This window comes from Prionailurus bengalensis, chromosome B3 (assembly GCF_016509475.1).
Source record: "Prionailurus bengalensis isolate Pbe53 chromosome B3, Fcat_Pben_1.1_paternal_pri, whole genome shotgun sequence".
NCBI lineage: Eukaryota > Metazoa > Chordata > Mammalia > Carnivora > Felidae > Prionailurus > Prionailurus bengalensis.
The window spans coordinates 36,526,128-36,543,753 of record NC_057355.1 but is presented as its reverse complement, the minus strand read 5'-3'; the positions used below and the strand labels follow the sequence as shown (position 1 = coordinate 36,543,753).

The following is a 17,626-nucleotide window of genomic DNA, read 5'->3' as shown; positions in this document are numbered from 1 at the left end:
ACAACCCTGCTCATACCCAGAGTCTTGATATTTAGTTAGGAACCAGAGCTTAGGATTCCTCCCCCAAGTTTCCTTGGCAGATTCCTGCCCTCCTGCTTCACTCTGCTCTGCTCTGCTCCCGGGGAGTTGAGCCTGTGAAAACTTAGTGGCCTTCACCCTAGCTGCCTTATAAGTAACAGGTGCTTGCTACCCTGCTCTCTCATTTCCCACTCGCTCTTGACCTGGGCCCCCACGGCTGCCCTTCCCCTCAGCAGGTCATAGCCGCATAGTCTTAACTCCGTATCCTGGCTCTGGCTCCGCAGCACAACTTTTCAATCAGGCTACCTTCAAGGTGCCGGGTTGTTACCACCACAGAGCACATGGCTGGTTTTCAGGGAGCCTTTTCTCACCCATCTAATAATCTTTAATGAAGATAATGCTTTAATTAAGGCAACTTACTGTTTCCCTGTTGGTTAATTTGAAATCAGTGAAAGGTCAAGTTACCATTAACATGGTGCATTTACTAAGCTCTTCCAGAAGGATTTTTATTCTGACAGCAGAGGCTTATAAGAATATGGCGAAAATATACCTTTAGTGGAAATGTGAACAAGGAAAGTCGGAGGTTCCTCTTTTGTATCGCATGAAAAGGAAGAAAGAAACCATCCTTAATTACCGAAAAACAGTTTGTCTCAGACTCTTCTGCCCCAACATACGTGGGAAACGTGTCTATAGGTGTGGATGATTCTTGGTCAGTAACAATGATTCAATATCAAATACTTAAAGAAATCCTCTAGGGGTTGCTAATGAACAGGTGCTACTAAAGAAACGTCAGAAGAGGGGCGCCTGGGTGGCTCAGTTGGTTGAGCGTCCGACTTCAGCTCAGGTCGCGATCTCACGATCTCGCGGTCCGTGAGTTCCAGCCCCGCGTCGGGCTCTGGGCTGATGGCTCAGGGCCTGGAGCCTGCTTCCGATTCTGTGTCTCCCTCTCTCTCTGCTCCTCCCCCGTTCATGCTCTGTCTCTCTCTCTGTCTCAAAAATAAATAAACGTTAAAAAAAAACATTAAAAAAAAAGAAAAAGAAACGTCAGAAGAAAGGCAATGGCTTCTGCAAGTGGGACCTTAGATGTAGACTTGCCACAGTGCAGGTGCTGGGTCTCCAGCTCGCAGGCATGGAAATGCAATGTCTGTCACGGTTATCTGCTTGCTTGGCTCACAGGGCTCGGTCCCAGCCCATTCCCCAGGCACCCGGCCTTTCTGGGGAAAAGTTGGATGTCCTCCTCATTGGAAGGCAAAGCCATACTCTAAGCTTCTGGTCCCAGGAATGAGCTGGATCACAAGCCATGCTCCGCGCATGCTTCTGGACTTCTAGAGAATAGATATGTCTCTCTTGTCTCCTTTCCTTTCCCCCCGGTCTTTCGAATGCATCACATGTGTGGACTCAGGGAGAAAAGAGCCAACATGCTTGCCTGAAATAGATGCCAAGCCTTGGTAGAATTATGAAGTTTATTTCTTCCTTTCTTCCATTTCTTCCTGCAAACACTTGTTGAGCGTGTACTAGGCATTCTCTCTGATGCCTCCAGTGTTTCTTTTTTGTATCTGTCTCCCCTCTCTGTGACTTTTCTGCTTCCTGCTTTCCTTCCTCCTGTCCTCTCCCTCTCTTTGACCTCAAAAACCATCCCCAGGGAAGTTCAGCTATCAGTCGTTTGCACGTTCGGGCAAATGTGCTTCTCTTCCTGGAGGAATTAGCATTTGACATTTGATCTTTCCTTGTTGTATCAAATGGTTGCCTGTTCATGAAACTTTCAACATCAGTTTGCAAGCAGGGGAGATACTTGCAAAGTAGAAGACCTTCTGCAAAACCTTAGAGTCTTCCCCCCCCATCCTCTCCCACACCTCCCCCCCACTGTGTCTAGTGACCACCCACTTGGAAAATGCATGGGGTTGGTCCTTTCCTTGGCCCCTTTTTATGATCAAGTCAGAGAACGGAATTGACTGATCTCAGAAAAACATGCTAACTCGGCTCTCAGGATAAAGCTCCAAATCCTTTTCACAGCACGTAAGACCCTGCATAGTAAAGCCTCCTGCTCAACTCTTTAGGCTCTTTCTACACCTTGGAGGAAAACTACATTGGAACTTCATCAGATCTTTGGTAGAAATCCCTCAGCGTGCTTAGCATGCTTTTGCTTGAAGTGTTCTACTTGTCAATCCCTTCCACCATGCTAACTCCTACTCCTGCTGTAGGTCTCTTTTTAAGTGTTGCTTCCTCTAGGAAGCCTTCCCTGACTCCTAAGAACCTAATACGACTGGGATTAGGTGCCCTGATACATGATCTCACAGCACCCAATAATTTTCAGAGCACCTGTCGTGATTGTGTTTGGTTGTTTCATGGAAGTATACCTCATTGACTAGTGTTCACAGCTATCTATTATTATGTTCCAAGCACCTGGCAGAGCGCTGGGCTCATAGTAAATGTCTGTGGAATGTATGCATGACCAATCGTAAGGACTCTGTCTCTAAGTCAAATCTCCATCAAGAAGAGTTCCTTTACTATTTGGCAATAAAAAACCGATTCGTTCTGTTCTGCTGGGTGGTCACTTACTATTGAGGTCATCTCATCTTGGGCAGACTCTGTCCTTGGATTCTGCCCAGGTTGTCTCATACCTGGGCTCTCCGCACTTCAGTCCAGCCTGTGAGATCCTCCTGGATTAGTCTTCCCCAAAGACTGGTTTGACCAGATCACTCTTCTACTTAAGCCTCTGAAGTAGAACTGGCTACACAATAAAGCTCAGACTTGGCCTGGCCTTCAGGCCTGTCTGTAATCTGATTCTGACCTATATTTCTGTGTCAGCTTGCTTTCTAAAGCGAATTGTTTGTTCCAGCAGACAATTTTCCTCACTGACTCTAAGCTTTGGTTTACATTATTTGCTCCATCCAGAAGCTCCCCTTCTTCTGTTATCAAACTTCTATCCATCCTGATAGTACAGCTCATATCCCACTTTCCCTGTATAATAGTCCCGAGCCACCTGTATTAGGACACTTACAGTTGCAAATAGTGAGGCAAACCCCAAACTGGTTTAAGTAAATATATATATATATAAATTTATAGATTCATAAGTATAAAAATATATTTATATATTTATTTATGTTTATTTATAATTCATATATTTATTTATATATATTATTTTATGCATATTCTGCATATGTACTATATATACGTATATATACACGTGTATATATATACGTATATATATACACGTGTCTATATATACACATGTGAATATATACACGTGTATATATAGACATATGTGTATATATATGTATATATAGACACGTGTATATATATGTACATATATACATGTATATATGTACATATATATACATGTATATACATATATACGTATATACGTATATATACATATATATGTGTACATACGTATATATACGTATATACATATATATATTAGTTTACCTGATCAATAAGTCCATGATAGACTATAAGTATGACTTTACATAAAATATCATTAGTGACCTTTATCTCTTCTGATTGTGTTGATTCTTCTAACCTGTTGATTTCATTCAGAGTTGGGTGGAGTGGATGAACCTAAGGTTCACATGGTAGCCCCTATTTCTGGGGCTCACATCCTATCATCTTAACAACCTCCGGGAAAACAAACTTATCTTTCTTAAAAGTTCTAACAAAAGTCCCAGAGAAGGATGGGTCTCATGCCCATCCTGAAAGCCTACGGCTATGATGCTCTGATTAACCAGGTCTGGGTCATATGTCTACTCCTGGGACCCATGGGTGGGGTCAGCCCTGCGGGCGTGAAGAATGACAGTTGGGTGGCTCCCCAAAGGAACAATGAGATACGGTTACCAGAAGAAGGAAGGATGGGTGCCAGGCAGGCAAAAACAGCCCAGATCCATTCCAACTCTCCAAATGTGAGTGGACTCTCCTGGTTCCAAATTTCTGTTGCTCTTTTTGTCTACCCTATTCATTTATTTATTTCCCCATGGTCATCAGATGGTTGCCAGAGTCCCAACCACCACAACTCAATGCTAGTATTCCGAGCAGAAGGAAGAAGGGAGCAGTTGGAGAAAGGGCTTTTCCAGAGACAGGAAAGCTTCCTTAGAGGCCATCCAAGAAATTTGGATCACTTGGCAAGGAGGCAGGGAAAATGAATATCTGGCAAAGGGGAGTGGAATAGCTGAGGTTGGATTAGCCCAAACATGTTTCATTCCTGGGGCTGAGCACATTGCTGAACAAAAGCGAGGTTTTGTTAGAAGGAAGGAAGGAAGGGGTGAGGTCCTTGCCATCGGCTAGGTCACCAAGAGTGGCTGCCTGGATACTTTTTTTTAATCAACTTATCTGCTAGCGGTTGAGAACTTACCACATGCAAGGCGCTATATATTTCTGATTCGCATCTAGTCCATATGACATTTTCTGTTTAATGGCAGGAACTATGGCTTATACTTTGCATCTTTACAATGCCTTGCACTTAGTAGCTATTCAATGAAGTATTGGCTGGTTTGTTTCCTTTCTTTTTCTTTTTCTTTTCTTTTCTTTTTTTTTTATTTTTTTCAATATATGAAGTTTATTGTCAAATTGGTTTCCATACAACACCCAGTGCTCATCCCAAAAGGTGCCCTCCTCAATACCCATCACCCACCCCCCCCTCCCTCCCACCCCCCATCAACCCTCAGTTTGTTCTCAGTTTTTAAGAGTCTCTTATGCTTTGGCTCTCTCCCACTCTAACCTCTTTGAGTATTGGCTGGTTTTAAAAATTTGATGGTGAGGGGTTGAGAGAAGGGCCAAGAAGTCAGTCTTTCTGGGATCTTGTTTGAAGGCTTAATTTTTGCCCTCACTGCTAAAGAAAATGGAAAAGCACCACATCTGTGTCACGGTCATTTGGATCATGGAGATGCGGATGCATCTCAGATATATCATCTTGGCTGTAAGTTCTCCCTCAACTTGTAAATTACTCGACTCTTTGTATGTATGGCCCATCTATAGCGTTCTTACACATGTAAAACGAATTTAGACAGGCAGTGTATGTAATTTGGCTAACTGGTCTCCTTTTTCTATGGCTTTTCCTCATTTTTTTAATAGGGAAATTGCTCTCCCACTGAATCTTAATTCACAACGTTAAGACTCCAGAAACACAGTTTTTTCATTCAGAGAGAATTTCAATCTTCTTGCTGTCAAACACACTCTACTTTCACACGGGCGCTTAATGGTGTCAGGATGTCAATTTAATTTTGACAGGGCCCTGATAGATGGAATTTTCAGCTCTTCATACTCAGTTAGTATGGATGGGCAAGAGGATGTTTGAGGTCCCTCCCTCCCCCCCCTGTTTTCATGGAAACGTATACTTTCCCATAAGACTGGATAACAGTAGTATGTTTGTAAAACACTCCAAGCTTTTGAGAGTGAAAAGTTTCTCTACTGTTCAAGGCCTCCTATCAACTGCCTCCAAATGGCACCGCAGTTGCTATCACTAATTGCCGTGATGCTCTAAATAGTCTGAAGGCGCTGGAATCTTTGTTCCCACCAAGAAATGGTTTCTTCCACTTTCGTTTGGATCAGCACCACTTGGGTTGTAGATGTAGCAAGTATAGCTACAAATTCACTGTTCTTTGCTTCTTAGGTAATGTTAGTGCCTGATGAATGGCAGGAGGTGAGTTTTTAGATGTTTGTCTGGGAATTGGAGAAGACCAAACAACTCTAACACTCTTGTATTAGCTATCTATTGCTGCGTAACAAATGGTGTCAAAAAATGAACTAGCTTAAAGCAACAGACATGTATTCTCTCACACAGTTTCTGTATGGAATCTAGGTGGTTCTGGCTGAGAGTCTCTCATGAGGTTATATCAAGGTGTTGGCTGGGGTGGCAGGCATCTGAAGGCTTAACTGGGACTGGGGTTTCCAAAATGGCTTACTCGCATAGCTGTTGGTTGGTGGCCTCAGTTTCTTGCCATGTTAGCCTCTGCTTGAATGTCCTTATGGCACGGCAGCTGGCTTCCTCCAGAGTGAGCAATTAAAGAGAGAGACCACAGAAGAAGCTTCAATGCCTCTTACAACCTAGTCTCAGAAGTCATACACCATCATGTCTGCCATATTTTCAATGCTTATTTATTTTTGAGAGAGAGAGACAGAGTGCTAGCTTGGGGTGGGGGGGGGGGGTGGTGGGCAGAGAAAGAGGGAGACACAGAATCCGAAGCAGGCTCTAGGCTGAGTTGTCAGCACAGAGCCTGACATGGGGCTTGAACCCACGAACCATGAGATCATGACCTGAGCTGAAGTCCAACACTTAACAACTGAGCCACCCAGGCTCTTCTACCATATTTTCTTTGTTAGGAGTTAATCATTAGGTCTAGCTCATACACAGGGGGAGGGGAATTGAGCTCCATCTCTTGAAGGGATGTGTATCAAAGAATTTGTAGACATATTTAATTTAATTTTATATATATATACATACATATATGTATGTATATATATGTGTATATGTACATTTTAAGTTTATTTTGAGAGAGAGTGCACCTGCCTACAAGTGTGAGTGGGGGAAGAGCAGAGCCCAGCATGGGACTCGATTTCACGAACTGTGAGATCATGACCTGAGTCGAGATGGAGTTGGACATTTCACTGACTGAGCCACCCAGGCACCCCTGTAGACATATTTTAAAATCACTACAACTTTCTTGATTTTCCCCCTTTGTGACTGAGTGTCTGCAAAAAACAAACCAAACTCAGAGGTTTAGTACATGGTCAGCCAAGAAACAGATAAATATGGCTCCTTTATTCTTGGGGTAATTTATGTAAATTTCAGCCTCCAACCTAACCATATAGGTGCTCCCCCAAAAGCTTCATGGAGTGGGGGTTGGGTCTGAGAAAGCCAGATTTCTTCTTCCAGCTTCGCAAACAATGCTGTCTTCTACGCCCCATGAATATGCAGTGGCCAGGAGGTAGCTTTTCCCAGGGCACTCAGAGAGTGGGACACCAGGAAGGGCGGGTTCTGAACAGGGACGGGAGTGTTTGGTTGCACTCACCTGGACTAATCACAGGTCAGATACAGGCAGCAGATGGTAAGAGCTGAGTGAGAAGCTAGCTGGTTCTGTTCTACTGCTGGTTGGCAAAGACCAGCCACAGATGGTAAGAGGGTTGCTGTGAACAGACTCCAGTCCTGGGATCAAGCAAGCGCCAGAGCTCGGCTGGAATCACCCGCAGTACCACCAAGAGATGTGAGGAGTCACGGGCAGAATTCTAGGCTTGGATCTCAAAAACAGAGACCATGGTGGCTCTGGCTCCTTGGCAGCTCTTAAGTGTACACTATGAGGAAGGGAGCACTTGGGACCAGATGGAGAGGTTGAGAGGCAGAGCGTGACTGTCAGGCCACAGAGTGAAGCATCGTGCCATGGAGACAGATGGTGAGAGGGGTGCCCCTGTCCGCCGTGGCTTAGTGCCTTTTCAGTTCTCATCCTGACCGTGTATCCTTCGCATAGGGCCTCTTCAAGAGCCCCAAAGCATTTGAATTTAGAAGTCAAATGTAAGTATTCCAAGCTGCAGTCCAGGCTAAGGGTGTTTCACTGCTTTTATCTTTTCTCACGTTTAGAGAAGAAACCCAAGTTTCTGATACACTAATTGATAAGGGAGTCATACGATAGTATAATTTATGAAACTGGGCACTAGGGAGAAGATGCCACGTGGCAAGAGAGCCGAGAAGAGTTTTCTTTCCAGAATATTCCTGCCATTAAAATAAGCCAGAGAAGAGGCACTAGGAAACATAGAAAACACACAGATTTATACTTCAAGGTACGGACCTAATATATATGTCATTAGCCTCCTGAAGAAATTCAGCGGCTCTCCTGGTACCTCCTTTAGGCACAGGTGGGAAGGGTCTGCCAGAAGGGACTCTGCTCTGGTCCTTCTCCAGCTGCATCCCTGCATGCTGAGCAGGAGTCCTCTGAGCCAAAGGAATGTGTCCCTTTGGAGCTGGTTTCACCTCTTCAGATATTTCTCCGTTTCTCCAGGTAAAACCAGAAGCCAAAAGTCCCTGCCTTCTCCCCTAGATCTTGGGCTTCTCCCCTAGATCTTCTGATATATACTCCTGGACCTGTGGAGTGGCCAAGAAATGACAGTTTTGTAGAGGAAAAAGTGGACATGTGGGCTGGAGTGCCCATGGAGTGTGGGGCCTAACTGGCCGTGGGACGTGAAGTAGGGAAGGCTGCTGTGTGGACACCAGCTGTCTCTGTTCTAGTAGGGAGCTCTGAGAAGTCCCAGAATTCTAAGTTCAAACCTGGTCTTCCAAGTTGTATTGGAAGTATATTTTCAAGGTGAAAGGATATCTATCTATCTATCTATTTAATATATATTAATATATTAAATACATAAATACATTAAAATATAAATATATAATATATACTTTTATATAAAATATATATTTATATATTATATATGTTTATATATATGTTAATGTTAAATATATATATATATTTTTTTTTTTTGAGACAGACACAGAGCATGAGCGGGGGAGAGGCAGAGAGAGAGAGAGGGAGACACAGAATCAGAAGCAGGCTCCAGGCTCTAAGCTGTCAGCACAGAACCCAATAGCGGGGCTCAAACTCGTCAACTGCGAGATCATGACCTGAGCCAAAGTCGGATGCTCAACCGACTGAGCCACCCAGGTGCCCAGACATATATATATATTTTTTAACTTCACAGTTTGTTAGTTTGTTTTATAATTTTTACATATTGATTCATTTAATATGTGGGTCTCTAAATGTAGACTTTTTGTGGACCCTACAAATTTTAGGATTGGTTCTGGCTCCCCATTTAATACAAAATCAAGTTAAATCAGCTTGGCCTGGTTTAGAAGGCCTTTTTCTTTTCTTTCTTTCTTTCTTTCTTTCTTTCTTTCTTTCTTTTTTTTTGGTAATGTTTATTTATTTTGAGATGGGGGAGGGGCAGAGAGAGAGGGAAAGAGAGAATCTCAAGTAGGCTCTGCACTGTCATCTCAGAGCCAGAGGCGGGGTTCGATCTCAAGAACTGTGAGATCATGACCTGAGCTGGATGGTCCACCAACTGAGCCAGCCAGGTGCCCGGCCAAGCTACTGTTTTAAGACCCAGCCTCATAGTCACATAGTCATGTCTTTTCCCACTGGCCTTTTCTAACTGCGTTTATTTGAGCCACTTACTGGCATTCAAAGTGTACAACTACGAATGGCCATTTTTTCTTATTATGGACAAGATATGGACAAGGAAACACCAATACATAGACATTTTTCAGACCAAGAGAGGGGACATGCCCCTCACCCCCAAAGGAAAAAAAAAAAAGTCAGAGGAGTAACTAGGGAATCAGAAGAATATAGTTAGGCACCAAAGGAGGAGATGGCCACCATTATCAAAAGCTTCAAAGAGGCCATTGAGAAAGGTGCCCCAAATAGAACATTTGCCCATTAGGAAAGAGGTTTTTTTTTTGTTTTTTTGGTTTTTTTTCCAACGTTTATTTATTTTTGGGACAGAGAGAGACACAGCATGAACGGGGGAGGGGCAGAGAGAGAGAGAGAGAGAGACACAGAATCGGAAACAGGCTCCAGGCTCTGAGCCATCAGCCCAGAGCCTGACGCGGGGCTCGAACTCCCGGACCGCGAGATCGTGACCTGGCTGAAGTCGGACGCTTAACCGACTGCGCCACCCAGGCGCCCCGGGAAAGAGGTCTTTTGTGACCGTTGAGAGAACAGCAGATGGTGTGGTGTGAAAAACAACATTGTAGTGGGAAAAATAAGAGATGAGAAAGTGGAGACAGCAAACATACTTTGATGTCTCTCAAGAAATGTGATTCTTAGAAGAGATAGGGTACCTTCAGAGGGTGGAGGAGGTAGGGTGGTTTTGTTCTGTTCAAATGTTGGAGGATACCGAGTGTGTTTGTAGGAGAAAAGAGCTAGATTAGAGGGGAAAATTAATAATGGGGAACGAAAGGTTAGATGATTCAACAAAATCTGGGAATGGCTGAGATCCAGTGCACAGGTGCAGGGGTTAACCTTGATGAGGAGAAAGGGCACTTCTTGCTGTGGGTAAGGGAAGGAGGGCAAGAAGATGAATGAAGGCGACAGGACACGCATAATAATGGAGTGATTGGCCGGACTTATGGGTGAAGAGATTGGCTGTCATTGTAAAGAAAAGGCTAAAATAGCTTGAATTTTCTGGGGCTGGGCCAGACTTCAAATATTCAAATATCACATTCTCCATTCATTCATTTATTCAGTGCCCTGTCTGTACAGACACTGGGGTCTACAGTGATACAACTTTTCATGTAATTTTGGATTTTGTTATACTGGGACTCAAGTGAGATACACTTTTTACTCTTCTAGAAGGCTCAAAGTAGAAATAAATGATCGAATCAGAAGAGTCCTTTGTCAGACCAGATGTCCCAACTTGGGGTTTAGAAAACACGAGCATCTCAACAATGGCGCCCTGTTTGAGGTTGAGAGGGAAGAGAGGCGAGATGGGGGGAAGGGGGATTACAGTAACCCCAGGAGGGTGCGCCTTCAACCGGGAAGGTGTGAACCTTCTGCGCACTTGGGGCCGCGCTGTAACCAAGGGTAACGGCTTCTACGCCTACACGGGTGTGCAGACCTGCTTCTTCCCCAAACCAGGTGCGTCTACGGAGGCTGAGCAGGACCAGACACAGGCCCAGCTTCGCCACCCAAAGTGCCCTCCGGCGATCTGCCACCGCCTGTGACTATTTGAGGTCACTGTTACTTTTGCCCCTAGTTAATTGCGAGGGGCGGGGGAGGGGAGAAGCGGTGGGCGGGACGAATCACCTTTTCTATTTTACAATTGGTCGCAACGGGCTCCGAGTCCCGCCTGCTACGCCGCCGCCGACAGGCTCTCCGGGCTGTCACTCGAGCCGCCGCGGCCGCCCCTAGCCGTGGCTGGGATCTCGCGGGAAGAGCGGCGGGCACGGCTGTGGCTTGGTCTCCCGGCTGCGCGCGAAGCGGGAGGGCTCTCCTCACACAAGCGCTTCCTCGCGGAGAGGTTAGAGCTGCGGCAGCCGCAGGCCTGGGCCGCCCCTTCCCTGCCGCCGCCTTCTCTTCCTCAGGGCTTCTCGGTCCGCTCGCCCTCCGGCGCTCCCAGGTAAGGAAGCCCGGAGCGCGTCTCGGCTGCGGAGCGGTCGGGGAGCGGGGACTCGGAGCAGCCGGAGCGGGCTGGCTCCAGACGGGGGCGGCTCCGCGGGCTGCGCGGCGCTGCCTGGTGGGCGCGAGGCTTGGTGGAGCTCGGGAGCGCGGGGGGCAGGAGGCGGCGGGGTGGGACCCGGGTGCGGGCGCCCCAGGGCGGTGTGGCGGCTGCCGGGGCTCCTGGGGCGAGGCGGTTTATTGGGGATCTTGGGGCTCTTTCCACTTTGGGGTGGGGGTGGGTGGCGGCGCACAGGGTCCCGCCTCAGGGTCCAGGGAGATTTATCAGGGTCCTGGGGGTTCCTCGAGGTGGTGTAGCGGGGTTCCGGAACATGGGGGGGGGGGGAGTCCTCTTACCGCGGTCTCAGGCTCTTTGGGGGCAGAGGATTCAGTTTAGCAGGTCCTAGGTCTCTGAAGGGGCAGATCATTGGGGTCTTCGGGGGTCCTTTGAGCGGGACTGTTTCGCATCCCTGGGTGGAGAAGCAGCGTATTAGGGTTCCGGGGAGGGGGTTCTGTTTATCCGGGCCTCCCGGCGAGAGGGCGATGTATCTGCGTCCTGCAGGGGTCGGGCAGCCTTGGTGGGCTGCTGGGGGCGGAAGGGTGTTCGGCGGAGCCCGGCGTCTTTTCTGGGGTTTCTGTTTTGCCCAGAGGGGGGCGGTAACTTGGCATGGTCTCCAGTCTTTTCGGGGGCGACCGGGCGAGTTATCGGGTCTCCGGGTGATCTCGGATGGAGGGCGCGGCTCAGCAGGCGCTTGGGTGGGCTCGGGGGCTCTAGTGGCGTCCCGAGCCAGCCCCGCTAGACAGTCTGTGGCTGGCCAGCATCCTGGACCAGGTCTCTTTCCTAGATGAGATTTACTCAGCGCCCAGTGGGAAGATTGATGCGTGTCGTTTCTTAGTTGGAGAAATCGTGGGTTTGTTCCGCAGTTTGCTTTTCTCTGCCCCGGGATCCCTGTGGGGGCGTGCTCGGTCTTGCTGCTCCGGGAGCGTGAGCGTGGCAGCGCCTTAGGTGGGTATAGACTCTAGGTTCTTCAGGAGGCGAGTGTCCTCAGGTGGAGCGTGCCAGACGCTGAAGATAGGCTGTGTGGTTTTGGCTTCACTTTCCTAGATAGTCTGCTTTGCTGATCCTGCAATATTAGATCTGTCCTGAAGTCTTGCCTGAGTGCTAGGCAGAATCAAGTAGTGCTGGGAAGTGTGTTCCGGCTTCTCTCTGTCCTTTGAAAAACGTTCGTGGAGAGGGATAGCTTTTAAGTTTGGTCTCCAAGTAATGTATTGAATTTGAGGTCCCAGAGCTAGAGCTCTGCGTCATTTGAGACCTGTAAGCTAACAGCTCTTTTAGAGAATCCTGCTTTAACAGTTTTATTGTGAAGCTTGAGTTAGTTAGTCTTGACTCTAATGGAGAGTGCTTGGTAACCAGCCCAGTCTTAGGTGAAATTCAGATAAAATGGCCTGTATGTATGTGTATGGGGTTTTTTAAAAAAATGGATCGCTTGGAAAGTCTGCATTTGCTTGACATTTCTTCAGGTTAGATAGCTACTTTATCACAGAGGCCTGTAAATGAAGCCTGATGTGGCAGGCAGTGGAGTCCATATTCACAGTAATTTTGTAACTTTGGGTAAACAGACAAATTTGACTTTGCCAAAGCAAAGAATTTTGCCTGCCTTAGCCTTTTTCTTAGTGTCAGTTTTTTTAGATTGACATTTCTTTTTGATCTTAGAACCAGAAAGGTTAGGGACAGTGTACTTAATCCTTGAGTTTTGCAATCATTTTTTAAAAAGGAGGGACTCCTACGTAGCAAATATTTAACTCTTTGAAGAGTGTAAGAGTTTTGTTTTGTTTTTTGCTTTAGTTATAATTCAAACCAAAATGCCCGATTGACTTTTATGGCTATCGAAACTGATCAATTGAGCAGATATTTGGGTGGAACTATAGCTAAAAAACCCTAAGCAGACCATTTTTTCCCCTCATTAGTTTTGAAAGACAAATGATAAATTAAGCAAATTTCAGTAACTTTGAAATAAAAAGCAGCTTTCATGATTTCTAAGTAAACATATTAGTCAACAAAATCTTTGATTATCTGCTAGGTGTCACAACATTGGAGGTACAGTGATTTCCAGCTCACATATAACCTATGTTGAGCGAGAGAAAGACAGCAAATAAAATGAATACATAAAATAATTAAGATGCTGATAATGAAGAAACATTGGGGTTCAGCTCACTTTTTAAAATAACCCCTGAGTAATATGATTGATGTCTGTTGTCATAACCAGGAACCAAGTAAGGTAATGATCTATCTTCTGAATTATTAAAGATGGAATAATGATCAGTAGAGTTTGGGTGTTAAATATATATTGACTCTGAGGATTAGTACCTTTTGTTATATAAGCATAAAAAAGTCTGTAAGGATACATATCAAACTTCTAAGTATTGGGGGAGGGATTCTTTTTTTAAATGTTTATTTATTTTTGAGAGAGAGAGAGAGAGAGAGAGAATCCCAGTATGTGCTGACTGCACAGAGCCCGTTGTAGGGCCCGAACTCATGAACTGTGAGATCATGACCTTAGCCAAAATCAAGAGTCAAGACCTTCAGTCAAGACCTTTAACCTACTGAGCCACCCAGGTGCCCCTTTGGGGCATTCTTTAATAAGAGAGCATTGCAGAGTCCTGGAAGAGAGCTGTTAATTTTATACTTTTGTATTATTTGAATCTGTTTCAATGAGTGGACATAACAAGTGGAAACTAAAGAAGTCTAAAAATTAAAATCTTTTGGTCACTATGCAAATTTGTGAAAGGTACAGTATTTATAAGGCATTTTGTCAGTGTTGCCACTCCCATTGCGTGTACTAGTGAAGGAAAAAATCTATTTCAAGGATCTAAAATTATAGGGGATGGGGAGCACAACAGAATAAGAAGAGTACTGAGCTCCAAATAAAACGTTAACACATGTTAAAGATGTTAGATGTTTAATTATATAAAAATAAATTAGGGGCGCCAGTCAGTTAAACACCCAACTCTGAATTTCAGCTCTGGTCATGGTCTCATGGTTCCTGAGTTCCAGCCCCACATCGGGCTCTGTGCTGACAGCTCCAAGCCTGCTTGGGATTCTCTCTCCCTCCCTCGTTTTGCTCCTTCCTGCCTCTCTCTCTTTCTCTCTCAAATAAATACACTTAAAATAAAACAAATTAAGGCCTTTCTATTTTAAAATTTAACTATTTCCAAGTTTGAGAAGGGAAGTTTTTATAAACTCCTTAGACGAGAATACTTTGTGTTTCTGTGGATGGAGGTGTTCTTATTGTGGCACAGACTTCAGGAAGAGATTTCTTTTGTCCGACCTATGGACACATCTAATAGATTTGTTTCTCTTCTGAGGCATATGAAACAAAAATAGTTTTATGGTTCATTATTACTATAATTACTATTTATATTTCATTATTACTATAATGGGTTATCGTTCAAGATTCTGGAATGATAAATGTGATACACTAAAGCAGTTTTTAGAAAGGAAATCGTAAGATATGAATTCCAATCTTCACTGTGCTATTAACCATATGGCCTTGGGTAATTTCTTAGTCTCTTACGGCCTTAGTTTCCATATATATAAAATTACAGAGAAGTCCCTGTCAATAATCAGTGCAAACTCCAATTCTAATGATTCTTGTGCATTAGTTTTGATGTTGCCCGTCAGCAGTATTTTGTGTACAAAAAGGAATGGGTGCCTTAAAGAGTAGCTGGTTCTCAGGATACATCTAGATCCATGTATTTTTACATATGATACCTAATTTTAGAAACTTCTTTCTTTTTAAGATATATAGGACATATTTAATTTCAGAATATACATTCATGAAGGTAAATGATTTTTTTTAATACTTTAGATTTATCTGTTAAAGCATTATTATTTTTATTTCTGATTTCTGGTTCTCTAATAGAGTATCTATGTGATAAGGTAATGTACTTATTTAACTTAGGGTGTAGAATGATGTCTCTAGTGGTTGCCCCCCTTTAATCTATTCTTTACGCTCCTGCCAAGGTGACTTCTAAAATGCAAATCTGTTTGGGGTGCCTGGGTGGCTCAGTCAGTTGAGCGCCTGACTTTGGCTCAGGTCATGATCTCACGGCTCGTGAGTTCGAGCTCCGGGTCGGGCTCTGTGCTGACAGCTCAGAGCCTGGAGCCTGTTTCGGATTCTGTGTCTCCCTCTCTCTCTGACCTTCCCCCATTCATGCTCTGTCTCTCTCTGTCTCAAAAATGAATAAACTTAAAAAAAAAAATTAAAAAAAAAATAAAATGCAAGTCTGTTCAATGCTTCTTTCTTAAAATCCATACTCTCCTTTACCTACAATACACATTTAGTTCTAACTCTTTATCATTACTAGGCCCTTCACCATCTGGCTCATTTCCTGCATTTCCCCTGCCGAAAATCTGAAGCTCCAACTGTACGAATCCAGTCAGTTCGCTGAAAGAGTCATACTGTTTCCTGACTCAGAGCCCTCTCATATATTCTCCCCGCTGTTTAGAATGCCTTTCTTTCTCCTGTCTTGCTGACAAAGTCTGCTGCTTTTTCAAGGTACAACTTAAGCACTATCTGCTTTTTAAGTCTTCTGTGTCCTCTGGTTGTCCCTCTTTCTTACCTCACTGAGTTATGCACTCTCTGTGTCTTGTTCATTCATTCTCTTATGTTCACTGGTATGCTGTAATTATTTATGTCTGTTGCTGGGTCCTCCGGACTCGAAGCCAAGTTTATATTTGTCTTACTACTTTTTGAACCTCTATTGCTTATTTTGCACAGTTGGCTCTCGTTACAGGTTTGAACTATCTGTGCCAAGATTGACCATTTTCATAATGTCCGAGTTAAGCCCAAATCTAAGTCTTGTCCTATTTTTCTAAAATTTGGGGCTTTTTAAATTATCTTATTCTCTTACCCTGTGACCACAAACTGATATTAGATCTGTAGTTCTTATCCTCATATTTAAGAAGTGAGATTCCCAGCACTATAGGAGTTAAGGGTTACTCTGTTAAACTTGCAGATTTTGAGGCAACCACTAATCCCTATAACTAAAATTGGTAAGAAAGTTATAAACTAGTTTGGGTATTTCAGATCTTGGTATCAGTGATGTGGTAGGTATTTTTTACCTACCTGGCTGCTTTCTGTATGGGACATGATTGTTGTCAATGCATGTGTGTCTTTATATTGTCTGTTTATTCGCAGAAGATTTAATACTTGCTCAGGGTCATTATCTACTAAACAGCATGCTGTAACTAGATGCAGGTCCGTTGTACTCCAAGTTCTATGCTTTTCCAAATCCTATACTGCTTTTTGAAATGTGACTGCTTATTTAGTGTATTAAAATTATTCATAGATATTTTATTCATTTTATAAATTGAAGAAGTAGGTTGTAATGTTTATTCATTCAGTTTTTTCACAAAAGCTAAAGTAGAGAATTTGAGATTGTTTGGACTTAAGAGATCATTTAATCCAACCCTTCGTGTAGCATATGAGGGAATTGACACAGGCAAGAGTAGTTGAATGACTTGCTCAAGATCATGCAGCTAATTGGTTAAGATTTTCTTTGTTAAGCTAGTTGTACACATAGGTGTTAAAAAAACCATTACTTGAAAGGAATACCAGGTGCCTCTTCCCTCCTCCCCCCAAGAATAAAAGCCTGGAGTGGCTTTTAGAAAAAGTGATGTCGAGGATCTCAGAGTCTTAAGGACACGGCTCAGAGAAAATCCGGACTTTGGATCATGACGCATGGAGATGCCTTGGTGCCTTTACTCACGTAGTTCCCTAGTCTTTGCTTCTGTCCTCCCTCTTTCATCTTTTTGAAAATCTATCCTCAGTTTACTAACTTTGTGCCTGATGAAGTTGTTATTGGTGTCAGCCTTACCAGTAACCATTTAAGTGCCATCCATAGGGCAACCGTAGAGATAGAAAAAAAGCAAAAAATCTAGTCACTGCCCTAAAGAGGCTTGGTTTATTTGGGAGTGGGAGACAGTATGTATTTGATTGCAAGGTAGTATGTAAAGATGTCATGAGCGATACAGCTGTAGGAGCTCAGAAGATATCAGGGTGGATTGGGCTAGCAGTTACAGAAATTTCTGTGTAAAAAAGCTTTGACTTAAGTCAATCTTTTAAAGAAATTTATTATTTAGTGTTTATTTATTTTGAGAGAGGGAGTGCCTGTGTGTGGGAGAGGGGCAGAGAGTGAGGGAGAGAGCATCCAGGCAGGCCCTGCGTTGTCAGAGCAGAGCCTGACTCCGCGCTCTTAACAAACTCTGAGATCATGACCTGAGCTGAAATCAAGAGTCGCATGTTCTACCCACTGAGCCAGCCAGGTGCCCCGATTTAAGTTAATCTTTATTTTTTTAAAACAAACTCCCTGTTTTTTTTATTATTATTTTTAATATTTGCTTATTTTGGGGAGACCGAGAGACAGAGTGCAAGCAGGGGAGCGGCAGAGAGAGAGGGAGACACAGAATCCGAAGC

At 44.1% G+C, this 17,626-nt stretch overlaps 1 protein-coding gene across 1 annotated transcript in view; it reads left to right on the top strand.

The window, feature by feature from the left end:
• The first annotated feature begins 10,904 nt into the window (after window positions 1-10,904).
• GLCE (glucuronic acid epimerase) overlaps window positions 10,905-17,626 on the top strand; it is a 116,539-nt gene continuing 109,817 nt past the window's right edge. The window contains exon 1 of the mRNA XM_043554043.1: window positions 10,905-11,109. The gene's annotated coding sequence lies outside the window, so the exon portion shown is untranslated. The remainder of the gene's footprint in view (window positions 11,110-17,626) is intronic.